Source organism: Schistocerca nitens, chromosome 3, assembly GCF_023898315.1.
Source record: "Schistocerca nitens isolate TAMUIC-IGC-003100 chromosome 3, iqSchNite1.1, whole genome shotgun sequence".
Lineage (NCBI taxonomy): Eukaryota > Metazoa > Arthropoda > Insecta > Orthoptera > Acrididae > Schistocerca > Schistocerca nitens.
Window position 1 is genome coordinate 771,765,747 of NC_064616.1, and position 15,193 is coordinate 771,780,939.

Here is a 15,193-nt window from a genome sequence, read left to right on the forward strand (position 1 = left end):
AGTTACTGAAATCTGTGTCACGATGTATTTACTCATTCTTGATGTATTTTGGGAGGCCTTGTGTATATATTCACAAGTAAAGGTAATTATAAATAATCCATCATAGTTTGAAAAGACTAGTTGTGTCCAAAGGTACAAAATAATTGCCCATACTACTGATCTCTGCATTCAATATGTAGCCACAAAAATCTTTAATCATTTGCCTATAGTCAGATTTAAATTAGTTGGCATATGACATTTAAGGTCCAAAATCACAATGTTGTCACAACGAGTACTGTTTACAGGCAGCTGCCACAGCTCTACATTCTCCACAGTGTTAGAAAATCACTTGACAGTCTCAGTCTCCTACAAATATCATGTACAAAATTTAAAAATATTGTATGTTATAGAGCTTCATATTTTCTCTAAGTATGTAAAAAATCTTTTCTTAATTTTAATTAGTGACATTGTTGTGTAATTTTTTTTTGGACTGGATGAAATGTTCCCTTTTGGGAAACAGTTTCAAACTTCCAGCTCAGTTGGTAGAGCACTTGCCCACAAAAGGCAAAGGTCCCGAGTTCGAGTCTCGGTCGGGCACACAGTTTTAATCTGGCAGGAAGTTTCATATCAGCGCACACTCCGCTGCAGAGTGAAAATCTCATTCTGGAAACATCCCCAAGGCTGTGGCTAAGCCATGTCTCCACAGTATCCTCTCTTTCAGGAGTGCTAGTTCTGCAAGGTTCGCAGGAGAGCTTCTGTAAAGTTTGGAAGGTAGGAGACGAGATACTGGCAGAAGTAAAGATGTGGGACCGGGCGTGAGTCGTGCTTCGGTAGCTCAGTTGGTAGAGCACTTGCCCTCGAAAGGCAAAGGTCCCGAGTTCGAGTCTCGGTCGGGCACACAGTTTTGATCTGCCAGGAAGTTTCAGTTTCAAACTTATCATCGTATTGTGAAAACTATCAAGATCACAAAAATAAATTTATTTATTTAATTATTTTAACTACCAAAATACCTTGTCCAGTGAAAGCTTTGGAAAATGGCTTTTTTGTCAGTATTTAACTTGTAACAAGTACGAAGTTTAAAGTGTGTCTCCTACAAAACGCAAGTGAAAATTCTGAAATTCACTTATGGTGTAGAGCTCTATAGTGTCTCTAAGGATGTGAAAATCTGTTCATAATTTTAATTGGGACCACAGTTGAGATTTTACTTGAAGTAGTTGAAATTTTAGTATCCACAAAAGTTACTTTTACTGAGAACTGGCAGGCACAATGCTTTGTGCAGTGGAAGTAATGTGCACTGGGACAGTGCCAGGCTTCCATTGGTATATTGGTGGCAGAAGCAATCCAGCTCATTGTCAAATGGCACCTACTTTATATCAGACTGTAGCAATAAAAAATGTTTGACAGGTAGCAAAGCAAGCTTTAAATGCAGATTAGAATTTTTTGTTGTGGACAACTCTTGCTGTTATGTAGAGAAATTTATAATAAAAAATTGAATAGCATGTGCAATATAGGTGGCAAAGATGTTTAGTTTGGTTATAGAACTTAAGGGCTGTATGGCAGTAACACAATTAGTGCATAGGACTAATTGCTGGCTATTCAGCATGTGTGCCATCTGTAAATAAACATGTGGCCATCTGTACACATAAACAAATCATGTTTGGGCAATCTGTAAACTGGTGATTCTACATTATTTTGATAGAAATCATTCAAATTTTCTATGAAACATGGAATTAACTACCTTGCTATAATCATACCACACTTACATGTAAAGTACATGCAACTGGTGGAAAGGCTGGTTACAAAGGAGAATGTACTCATCTCCAAAAGTTTGCATGCATTGTGCAGTAATGTGAGACTGCATTTTCAACATATATGCCGCCCCCCCCCCCCCCCCTCCCAGCTACACCACATATTTTTCTACAATTATGGAAAAAAGAAATTCAAAGCTGTACACCTCTGTGCAAATGTGGGCTTGTGATACCCATCTCAGGTGGTGTGCGAGTTATAAAGCAGACAGAGGGTGAATATTTCAGTATCACCAATTTGCTTTCTGTGTCTGTCTCACAGGTGCTCCAGCTATTACCTCAACTGGCAACACTATGGGTAGGGGACAGGAGTGCTCTAAAAGAGGACTCTCTTTCTGTTTGGACACTCTCCCATAAATAAAATTATGTACCCAGAAAACTTATCACTAGCACTTGTTAATGTAACACTTGTTGTTTGCTTTATGTCATCTATAATTAATACAGCAACTGCTGAGTAGTCTGACCATATCTATAGTAACATGAACCTGTTCATATAGCTGTGCATGTTAAAACACTGCTTCTGGAACAAGGAGATGCACCAGCCCTAGTTCAAATCCACCCGGCGAATTTCATTGCGCCTGCCAGCCTGGATGAGGTTTTTAGGCAGTTTCCCACATCCCACTAGGTAAATACTTTGCTTTCAACAACTTACTTGTTGTCCATGTTTTTATTCCATGTAAGAATTCCACGCAGTTGTTCAGAGCTTCTTGCTTCATAGTGTTAATTAGATGCATATCCTGTAGTGTATCTGTTGCTTCAGTCATGAGGATTTCAATTAAAGAAACCTACCTCTTTTACTCTGATGACAGAGAGTATGCATTGTGGCGTGAATGCTGTGAGACACTGAAAGAATTGAGAAACCATCTTGACCCATGACCATTTACTCGCCATCCAAAACATATCCAAGCCAGGTCGTAGCTGGACCCAGAGAATACATATCCCTTAATGACATCCCAGATGTTTTCAGCACTTAGCGTCATGTGACAAAGGAGCCACACAAGCACCCTCGTATGTGTAAAAAGTCCCTCAAAATATTTTGACACCATTCAAGTGCAGTGGGATGATGCATTTTCTTGCTGAAAGTTACTGGTTGCATGTGGGGAAATGTAGGTGAACAAACACATGTACAGGGTCAAATAGTATGTTCCTGCATCATGTGCTGATCAGAGGCAATGGCAGTGTCCCAGGGCTTCATATCATACTATGAAAAATTTCCTACAAGATAATACTTTAACCACCTGCCTAGACAGTGCCCAGCAGGCAACTGACATAATTGCCACGTGTGCTTCTTAACACGTCAAATACTGATCTCTGTTTGTACCCATGTGTACCATGATTTGCCTTTCCATGCCTTATTTTGCCATGCTTTTTCCTGCCATGGTGTTCCTACATGTGTGTTAATATTTGAGCCCTGTGATGTGGGTAAGCAGAGGTACATGCATGAGGCTCTGGCTTCTGCAACCTGACAGCCTGGAACTGTTTCTGAGTGATATGACTGCACACTGGACGGTACTGTCTGTCCAGTATGAAATCAGTGATTTTTTTCTGTGGTGTGGTCCATTTATCTTCGGTTTCAGTCTTCAGTTGTAGACCACAATCCTCATTGCTGCCCTTGTTGGTTAATTAAGTTAGTGACAGTTTTCCCAAAACTGCACCCTAAACGCAGTGGCAGGTAACACATGCTTGCTTTCTCCACTCATTATGAGCTGCCCATAGAGAGGTGTCATGAGACCAGTTGGAGTTCCAAGGCATGCTGAATAGACAGGTGTATGATATCAGCAGAGAAAGGAGTGGAGAGAGTGAAATCCCAGGTTGTACTCACTCCCGCTCAGTTGAAGTAGAGGTAGTTTTTTGTGGTGGTGTGCCCACACACCAATCTGCAGAGGACTGTCCTACAACACACTGACAGATAGCAGTGTTCGCCACACCTATCACGGTGGAGTTTGATGATGCTCACCATCAGGGTAGATGCAGTGATGAGTTCTACCACGGCTAGCTATGAGAGGTCAAGCACAACTTCACTCTGAAATCTGTGGAGGAAGATCTGGTGTGGGTCAAACTTCCTCACCTGTGAAGATTACAGGAGTGTGACCACCACGAAAGTGGCCACACACCAGTGGCCCTTTCACACACATGCCACACATACAGACAAGGTGATCAAGGCTATTTTTCGTGGCTTTCCACAGTGAAATCCCTGAACGCAACAGATGATGGTCCTCTCCTCCTGGCAGTTGGTTTGGACAACATCAAAAATGGGAAATTATTCCAGATCACCCTGGTGGCAAAAATGGCTGTCATGGTGGAGAATCTGAATTCAAGGCAAGGGATGCCTCATTATTTCAGTTGTTAGCATGCTGGGCATGTGGCTCGCCATGGCACAATACTCAGTGTCTTTGTGAAGTGCAGTCATGGCCACCCAAGTCAATGCTGCCCACTTCCCAGGTGAGAGAACCAAAATGTGTGAACTGTGGTGGGAAATGTAGTGAGTTGCTGCGGCAGTGAGAAATTCAAAGCTGCATTAACTAACAGAAGGCAGTGACTACAGTCTGCACCCCATCAGGTGCAAGACATCAACAATGTGAGGGAGCACTCTGTCTGATGTCTGCACCCATACGCACCACTGAGTGCAAGCCAGGTGGGGGAATTCACTAGCACAGAACTGCTGCAGCAGCCGACCACAGATGCAGCAGCCGTGGCATAACAGCCCCCAGAAGAAGGCACACATACACCAGAAAATGCCCACTACAGGTATGGAAGGACAGCCCACATGAACTGGATTTGCAGTGCAGTGCACAAGCAGCAGAGAAGGTAGAACTGGAGACCACAATCTCCACCCCCTAGAGCCAGAAGGCTAGGTGGGATATCGGCCTTATGGAAGGTGGCGACAGTGGCCATGCTTTAGTCACAGGCCGCAACAATGTAACACCCAACACCAGCTATACTTATATTGTGAGAAGTGATGACATTGGCAGCCTGGTGAAAACAGCTGTTGCAGCATGCCTGCTGTCATGAAGATTGCTGGAGAAACAGCCAAGCTGCTAACTGCTGGTGGGCTAACCTGCCACCCTTCATGCCAGTGCACTCGTCGAGCTGTGCGATTGGTCAGACTGCTGGCCACTGCTGTGCCGTTGCTGCTGACACCATAACATCAAGAAAGCCTCAAAGGGCATTTCGAAGGCAACCACAAGAGAATCTACACCTGCGTTTGCCTGCACTGGAGGCACAAAAGCTATGTGTTTTGAAACATCAACATACACAGAGGCTGAAGGGGACTTCTGTGAAGAAGGCTGAGTCATGGCTGGTAAACACCTGCTGCGTGATCTGTGAGATAGTGTGTCCATCCATCAGGCACCCACAATCTTGACAGGCTCAAGTGTTCTTACATAGTGCCTCTTGCTGTTACACTCAGCTGTCACACTGACAGCCAGTAAAAGATCTGATAACACCCCGTCATGTGATTTGGCTAACTGTTCTATCTGCTGGGGCAACATTGGTTTTCTCTCTCTCTCTCTCTCATTTCACTCTTCATGTGGTTTAATCCTTGATGATGTTGATGTGTCCATATAAATAAGTCAATAAAAGGAAACCGCCTTAAAGTTTGTTGAATAGTAACTAACTATTGGGCGCCTTAGTCATAAAGAAGCAAGATATCTGTTGCTGAGGTGTATGGTCTTTAAGATACTGATTTCCAAAGTCAGGTGTAGAAATTCTTTCTTGCTAGATGAGACGTGAATTGATAACAGGTCGGTTTGTCAGACAAAATGTTAAATGTTCTCATATATGTGTAAAAATGTATATACTATACTATGTGCCATTACTCATAATCACTCCATGCAACTACTACTCCACAGATCAATGATCCCATTCCTCATACTGCTGTAAGCGATGCCACTCATTTGTTATAATGGCGAATGGCTTCTGTGCTGCAAAACCGTCGTAAAGCCAAATCCCATAATCTTTCTTTGGGGATATCTATCATAGGCCTTTGAATGCTATCTATAACAGAAGTCCTCTCCAATAGTTCACTACTATATTGTTTCATACAGTTCACTTTATAGAGGATTAGCATTTTCCCTGCAGCGTCAACCATGTTGGTGTATGACATATATATTTCCCATGCCTCCTGCTCCCTCTTCTGTGGCCACCTCTTCCTCCGTCTTGTCTCTCTGTCCATCTCATCCTCCCAGCTCTCTCTCTCTCTCTCTCTCTCTCTCTCTCTCTCTCTCTCTCTCACTCTCACTCTCACATATGTTCTATCTCCTCCTCCTCTGTCCATATCCTCCTCCTTCCACCCCTTCCTCTGTCTATATCCTCCTCCTTCCACCCCTTCCTCTGTCTATATCCTCCTCCTTCCACCCCTTCCTCTCTCCATATCTTCCTCCTTCCACCCTCCCTCTGTCCATGTCTTCCTCCTCCCACCTTCCATCTGTTCATATCCTCCATCCCCTCTTTCTTTTTCATCTGACCACTACTACACTACACTGTCCTCCTTCCTCCTGCATTTCCCCCTTCTCAGCTTTCTCTGTGTCCATCTCCTCTGCCTTCCTCTCTATGTCCTCCTCCTCCTCCATCACACTTTCTCTGGTCCTCTCCTCTCCTTCTGCCTCTCCCTGTACATCTCCTCCCCTCCTTTCCTCTTTCAGTGTCCATCCCCTCCTGCCTCCCACTTCTCTGTACATCCCCTCCTACCCGTTTTTCCTATTCGTCCCTTCCTTCCCCCTATCTTTGTCTATTCCTTCCTCTGTCAATCTCAATATTCCCCCAAGTGTACCTTCCCGCATGTGTAACACCTGAAAAGCAGGTCAATAAAGTAAACCGATACATTCCCGTAACATGCCTGTTGTGCAGGGCAGATTACATGTCATGGGCTTGAAAACAGTTTTTTGTTCCTGAAGTATAGGCTACGGTGCAAAGCAGATCAATGCTACTCCAACACAACAACTTGCCACGCAGAGCAGACTGCAACTTTGGGGCTGGAAAAGCCTTTCTTGTCCCCAGCATTCAGGCTGTCCTGCAAGCAGGCTGATACTATTCCCCCACACAACATGCCTGTTGTGCAGGGTACCCAGCACTGCAAGGGCTGAAAAAGCACGTTTTTGCCTGTATCTCTGCTCCTACTGGAGCTAGGAGATTGTAAATCCCACAGTGCTGATATTCATGAAGTTTGCTCTTTGTGTACCAAATTTGGTTGGAACCAATCCAGGGAATTAAGAGGAGATGCTAGACATGCATACTGCGTTACACACACACACACACACACACACACACACACACACACACACAGAGTGTCTTAGAGTCATCAGCTACATTATCTCTGGTGTTTCAGTAAATATTTGCAATTTTGCTTTTGCAACGCACAGCGGGAGTCAGTCCAGACAGATATACTGCTTATTACATTTTTTGTGCGATGTCCAGTGTCAACAGAAAGTGTCAATTTGTTTCCCATTACAAACAGAATTATTTTTAAAGTGGAATTTGTCACATGCCCATTTGGCAGAGCAGTCCCAAATTAGTCTAGTGCAATATTCGTGTTATCAATGTTTATTAACAGAGAGAACATGAAGAATAACCAGTACTCCAGCAATGATAGCACCACCCTAGCCTGCACTGACTGCTACCACCATGCAGAAGCCCTGCTGAGTTGCTGTAAGAGTACTGTTTATTCTTTGTGTTTTACCCTTCCTGTTAATACACAGTGATAAAATGAATATCGCTCTAGACTAATTTTGGACAGCTCTGTCGAATGGGCATGTAAAATTCCACTTTAAAAATGATTTTGTTTGTAATGGGCAAACAAACCAACATTTTCTGTTGATGCTGGGCATCATATGAAAGATGAGATGAGCAGTACTTGCTTGGCCTGACAAAACTCCTCCCGAACAGGTCATGAAGGCCCAATGGTACCGACTGGCTGCTGTGTCATCATCAGCCCATAGGCGTCACTGGATGCGGATATGAAGGGGCATGTGGTCAGCACACCCCTCTCCCAGCCGTATATCAGTTTCTGAGACCGGACCTGACTCCAGCTCCATGTTCCAAAAATAAAATTGCAAATATCTGTGGAAACAGGAGAGAAAATGCACCCGACAACCCATAGGAAAGATACTGGGTGTATATAGAAAGCTAATTTCTTGGAGCGATGATTGAGTTTTTTGCTTCCCTGCTGCTTTAAGTTCTAAATAACATTCCTAAGGCCCAATTCACACAGAAATGGCATGGTGCAGATGCGTGGTGGCCTCAAGACATGACTTGGTGTGGACAGGGCTTGAGCAATTCACGCTGAAGTGGCACTGTCAGAGAGGTGGGGAACAGCCCCACTATGAATGGGTCAGAATATGTCTTCTTTATCAGGTGAAGATACTGATGCATTGGATCTTTTCTAGCGCGTAAATGTTAAGCAGCAAATAAGGTATTGGGTTCATCTGTTATGGTTGGGAAAAGGGAAGAAATACTGCACATTTGATGTAATGAAAGGACTGCATGTGTATCCCGAAAATTTCCAGCATTTTTACAGTGTGTCTCAAAAGTCTTTCTATATTGCATTAGACAAAGTGAAGGACAGAATTCAGAGAAAAGCAATGAAACTGGAATGTTTTGATCATAATACCGGTTTCTCAAGACTTTCATGTGAACATAAACCTAAATATTGCTGAATTTGTAAGAGATGTTCAAAATATTAGGGCAATTTTGCAAAATCTGATTATCCATAAATATTTCACTGCTGTAGACCAGAAATTCCTAGTAACAGGGCATAGTTTCCTATCAAGTGATAAAAGATTTTGCCCTTATTGAGAGGAACAAAATATCCTTTCACCCAGAAAACTGGATTCCAGACATCGCTAACTCCAAGGACAACGGATTCCTTCTGTGCGAGATGGAACCAGAGGATTTTAGGGATCTTTATGCACTAGACCATGGGTTGCCCAGAGACTCATTCAAAAAAAACTGAGTGTATCTTGCTACACATTTCATCTGACAACCCTAGTAAACTAAGGGGAAGGAAAAGTCATAACATCTAGCAACCATGGATTTGTAAAAGCATTGCAAAGAAGCCAAGAGATACTGGAAAAAGAAATCTGACACTAGATAACATTTCAGTTTTGCGTATTGTGTGTGATAAAATTCTGCCAGTAAAAAGTGGCAAGAGAAAGCATTACTTGAAATGTGACAGGATATCCCAGCTGTAAAACGAATTTTGTATGAGCAAGTACCGACTGAATAGTGGATTTTTGCATGTCTGCCCGGCAAACCCCATTGATTAAGGGCAGAAAATGTGATGCTGACTGTACACGTGCAGTATAATTTTAACAGGAACAGCATTAAATTTTTTCGTATCTGCTGCTACCAGTACTGCTTGTGCAGATTTGGTATTGCAGTAAACAGTATGTGTTTTGACCTGTGTTGCACTTTCTCAAAATAAGGTTTAACTGCACAAATTCAATATTGTTCGTCCAGGAAAAAAAAAATAGTGCTACTTTTTCAAAGATAATGTAAGTAATCGTGTAATAACTCTTAAAAAATATGCAAAATGGTGTTTTACCTTGCATCAAGAAAGCCTAAATATATAAGCATAAAATGCGTCAGCAAATAGATAAACATAAAACTTCCAGAACACAGAATACTTTAGTTATATCAGTAGCAGAATCTCATTTCGCAATCATTGCTAACTGGAACACATGCCATTTGTTCGACAATATGTGAACAAAAACAGTTATTCAATGTTTTGTGAATGTAACTGTTAGTGCAGACAAGAAAAATTTACGTATACAGCATATAGCGAACTCTGTTGCTGGGTGTGCGATTGTCTACCTCTAGTTTTAAAATGAGAGTAACTCTTAATGCAACATTAATATAAAACTTTATTGCAACTGACTTTATAAATGACATAAAAAAGAGAAACACATGCCACAAATCGACATAGTGCACAGCCATAATGTTGAGTGTTCTGCGTCGTAGCATGTGGCTGCCAGATGTCAAGATATATCACGTATTTACTCAGCACTGAAAAGAGGTATCTCTCTCCTTCCATCTTTAAAAACAATTTTGATATGGTAGCTATACATCATACTCAGCAATCTATGTCCTAAGACCCACCAAACGTAAACTGGCCAGTGACGACATTCCTCACTGAAAAGCTTTCAAAATATTTAGTTATTTGGGAACTACCACAAAACTATGGGCAGTAACAAAAATAAACCAGTTCACTATCAATCTGTGATGTCAGACTATATGATGACATAAAATCATTTTTTTTTTTTTTTTTTTTTTTTTTTTTTTTTTTACAGAATGAGAAAGACTGCATAGGGGAGAACATGTGCAAATCCAAAAACAGTAGTTTTTAATTTTTTGTGTTGAAAGTAAAAGTTTTACTGAGAAACTATCTACAGAGGTGGATGTAGCTTTGTTTCGTCTACATAAAACAGTTTTTTTTAGGCACAGCAGATGACTTCAAATTACTGAAAACAGCTGTGTGCCACTTGAACACTTCTGGCACTTGTTGCTTCGGTGCACCACTCATGACGGCAAGTGGATGTGGCGCAGACCACAAAGTGACATGTGATGTGAAATAGTGCCACATACCTGCCAGATGTTTGCACCACACAAATTCTGTGTGAATTTGGCCTAACAGTGGGCTTTAGCACATGTACCTAGTGTGAAATCCATGTGAAAGCATTCTCGTACTGTTTCTTCACTGATGTTCAAAGTCAGTGAGTTCTTTACATTTACTCATTTTGACATAAAACATATCCAATGCACTGATGTTTTGTGCCTGCTCTTGTATGTATAGCCTCATATAACACATTCATTGGTGTCTCCGAGATTGCTCCAGTTTTTTATACTCTCATTGTATAGATCAAAACACAAAAACAGGAGCACAGTATTGCTTTCAGTGTTTTTGCAGTGATTAAAATTCACCGATTTAGGCTGATTTAGCATTAGAAAGTTGATGGCTGCACAGAACACTATGCACTCTGTACATGATACATAGTTCACACCACTCCTGTGATTGTGCAGTACAGCATGGATAACAATATTCTGCTTATTTATTAGTATCTAAATTCTGTGGATATTTTGCCCTCTGATCTCTGTCTCTCCCTGAATAAAAAGAAAGTCAAAAGTCTGTGACACATGGAAGTATATCATACCCAGTTTCAATGCATTTGCTGAGACCAGTTCTGTTAGAAGCATTCCAGACCAGACTGCAACAGTGGAAGGGTTTCTGAACAGTATGTGTAGAAGATTGAAGGTATTAGAGAATTGAGACTAAGAATGTATGTGCCAGGATTTCATGTGTATTGTTTTCAGAGTGCCCTTGGACTAGATTTGTACTTCGATAAAAGACCAACAGTTGCATCAAATCTATTTTGAGACTTCTTTGACAATGATGTCTTGTATTAAAGATCAAATGAGAAAAAGGAGAAATTTGTAGAAAAGTGGTAACAATTAAGAAAAGGATGAATCCTTTGTAAAGCTACATGAGGAAAGAGAACGGGGTGTGGAATAAAGGACTTTGCGTCATACAGTGCAATTCATAATTGATGACATGCCTCTGGAAATTGTGATCTCCATTGGTATAATGAATGAAAAACATTGTCTGGATCATTAATAAAAAATAGTGATCCGGCTGTGTTTTTAAGTAGCGTATAATGCACTTTTCAAGCAATGGAAGCAAATATTCAGTAATCAGAGAAAAAATTGTAACAGTAAAGGGAAGCAATGTAGTTTAAAGAAAGTTGTCATTTGTACTGGTTTAGTAAACCTGTTGCATGTTGACAGATTTGCACATCCAAACCTAATTAATATCTGAGAGCATTTGCCTTGAATATCTTCTGTTGTTGTTGTTTTCAGTTCAAAGTGTTGTTTGTTGCAGCTTTTTTCCTCACTTGTCTATCCAGTCTCTTTGTACCTGCGTAAATATTTGAGTATTGTTCAATAGGAAAAACGTTGATTTCTTTATTTGCATGACTTTTCTTCTGTAAAATCACCAAAAGTAAACACTAAGTCTATGAATATGTCATGTGTAAACATTATTTTGCATTTGTAAGTGTGTTTTACTGACTGCTGTGTAACTGCCGCTTTATGTGACAGCTCTTTATGAAGAAGTTAATGATAATTAATGAGAAGAGCATAGAAATGCTACAAAAATTGATAAGTTTTTCTTTTATTAGTATTATGTCATATATAGTAGTGATGAAGAGTAGGCTGAAGTTCAAGACATTAGTCAGGAAGAATCAATACGCAAAGAAGTGGGATACGGAAGTACTAACGAATGACGAGATAGTTTGAACTTCTCTAACGCTATAGATACAGCAATAAGGAATAGCGCAGTAGGCAGTACAGTTGAAGAGGAGTGGACATCTCTAAAAAGGGCCATCACAGAAGTTGGGAAGGAAAACATAGGTACAAGAAGATAGCTGCGAAGAAACCATGGGTAACAGAAGAAATACTTCAGTTGATTGATGAAAGGAGGAAGTACAAACATGTTCCGGGAAAATCAGGAATACAGAAATACAAGTCACTGAGGAATGAAATAAATAGGAAGTGCAGGGAAGCTAAGACGAAATGGCTGCAGGAAAAATGTGAAGACATCGAAAAAGATATGATTGTCGGAAGGACAGACTCAGCATACAGGAAAGTCAAAACAACCTTTGGTGACATTAAAAGCAACGGTGGTAACATTAAGAGTGCAACGGGAATTCCACTGTTAAATGCAGAGGAGAGAGCAGATAGGTGGAAAGAATACATTGAAAGCCTCTATGAGGGTGAAGATTTGTCTGATGTGATAGAAGAAGAAATAGGAGTCGATTTAGAAGAGATAGGGGATCCAGTATTAGAATTGGAATTTAAAAGAGCTTTGGAGGACTTACGGTCAAATAAGGCAGAAGGGATAGATAACATTCCATCAGAATTTCTAAAATCATTGGGGGAAGTGGCAACAAAACGACTATTCACGTTGGTGTGTAGAATATATGAGTCTGGCGACATACCATCTGACTTTCGGAAAAGCATCATCCACACAATTCCGAAGACGGCAAGAGCTGACAAGTGCGAGAATTATCGCACAATCAGCTTAACAGCTCATGCATCGAAGCTGCTTACAAGAATAATATACAGAAGAATGGAAAAGAAAATTGAGAATGCGCTATGTGACGATCAGTTTGGCTTTAGGAAAAGTAAAGGGACGAGAGAGGCAATTCTGACGTTACGGCTAATAATGGAAGCAAGGCTAAAGAAAAATCAAGACACTTTCATAGGATTTGTCGACCTGGAAAAAGCGTTCGACAATATAAAATGGTGCAAGCTGTTCGAGATTCTGAAAAAAGTAGGGGTAAGCTATAGGGAGAGACGGGTCATATACAATATGTACAACAACCAAGAGGGAATAATAAGAGTGGACGATCAAGAACGAAGTGCTCGTATTGAGAAGGGTGTAAGACAAGGCTGTAGCCTTTCGCCCCTACTCTTCAATCTGTACATCAAGGAAGCAATGATGGAAATAAAAGAAATTGTTCAGGAGTGGAATTAAAATACAAGGTGAAAGGATATCAATGATACGATTCGCTGATGACATTGCTATCCTGAGTGAAAGTGAAGAAGAATTAAATGATCTGCTGAACGGAATGAACAGTCTAATGAGTACACAGTATGGTTTGAGAGTAAATCGGAGAAAGACGAAGGTAATGAGAAGTAGTAGAAATGAGAACAGCGAGAAACTTAACATCAGGATTCATGGTCATGAAGTCAATGAAGTTAAGGAATTCTGCTACCTAGGCAGTAAAATAACCAATGACGGACGGAGCAAGGAGGACATCAAAAGCAGACTCGCTATGGCAAAAAAGGCATTTCTGGCCAAGAGAAGTCTACTAATATCAAATACCGGCCTTAATTTGAGGAAGAAATTTCTGAGGATGTACGTCTGGAGTACAGCATTGTATGGTAGTGAAACATGGACTGTGGGAAAACCGGAAGAGAAGAGAATTGAAGCATTTGAGATGTGGTGCTATAGACGAATGTTGAAAATTAGGTGGACTGATAAGGTAAGGAATGAGGAGGTTCTACGCAGAATCGGAGAGGAAAGGAATATGTGGAAAACACTGATAAGGAGAAGGGACAGGATGATAGGACATCTGCTAAGACATGAGGGAATGACTTCCATGGTACTAGAGGGATCTGTAGAGGGCAAAAACTGTAGAGGAAGACAGAGATTGGAATACGTGAAGCAAATAATTGAGGACGTAGGTTGCACGTGCTACTCTGAGATGAAGAGGTTAGCACAGGAAATGAATTCGTGGCAGGCCGCATCAAACCAGTCAGTAGACTGATGACCTGCCCCCCCCCCCCCCCCCAAAAAAAAAAAAAAAAAAAAAAAGTCATATGCTGTGTTAAGATCCGTTAATACAGCTACATTTCAATATTTTCAAAATATTCTTAGAATACATGTGAAGTCATACTGCCATAAATATTGGACAATTTGCTAATAAAGTGTTTGTATTATCACTAATAATGGTTCTTTCTTGTAGGAATTTGATACAATGTACATCCTCAGTAAGAATGATTACTACGTCATGAAAATTTGATGATATTCCACTTGATTAATTTGATGATTACTTCAAAGAATATCTTCCCCCAAAGCCAAGTAAAATCCCTGTTAACTGATTGTCAAACACTAACCTAAATCAGTGCAACTGTTTCTGCAGCCCTTAATCATTGTGTGTGTGCACAGGCACGTGCTGTGCTTGTTGATCAGTCATTGTATCAGTCCTCCATTAAAGTAAGATGCTTAGCATTGTGTTCGGGTGGTGGCAATTGGTACTATTAATAGCCTCACCCCCACACATTTTCCTATTTGATTTGTGGTTGCTGCATGGGTAGAACAATTAAAGACACAGATTTTTCTACATGTCCTCCAAGTTCCCTAATTTTAGTTATTATGAGCTAGGAATGTTTTTGAAATAAAGATGATGATACTTTTGACACAGATGTTCTTAAACAGAACAAGTTTTCCAGTTTGTGAGTGAGCCATAACTAGCAAATTATGCCACTTTTCACTTCAAAATAACATTTAAATTTTTCAATGAAAACAATCAATTTTTGACAATATAATGTAATTGGATAGATAAACCTACTCACCAAGTGGTGGCCGAACAAGCACATGAAAGGAAGTTATAATTACGCAAGATTTCAGAACCAGTGGCTCGTTCTTCTGGCCGATTGACTAGCTCGTTCTTCCGGCAGATTGTCTACCTTGCAACCACTGTATTGGCTGCTAATGGCAACAGGGGGCAGGACTGGAGGTATCCAATGGTGAGCGCAGTGTGTGGCTATGGAGTGTAGTTGAAATGCGTAGTCGACAAGTAACTGACAGGAATGCTACAGTGTTAGTGGTGTTGATACAAAGCAGAGTAATG

The 15,193-nt window shown here is 40.9% G+C and overlaps 1 protein-coding gene and 1 non-coding gene across 3 annotated transcripts in view; both read left to right on the forward strand.

Moving 5' to 3' along the window:
* The window catches only part of LOC126248775 (protein phosphatase 1H), a 174,464-nt gene that overhangs the window by 84,459 nt on the left and 74,812 nt on the right, over positions 1–15,193 (forward strand). The window lies entirely within an intron of this gene.
* On the forward strand, positions 803–877 carry Trnas-cga (transfer RNA serine (anticodon CGA)). Its single transcript has one exon. It is a non-coding gene; the product is annotated as a tRNA-Ser (tRNA).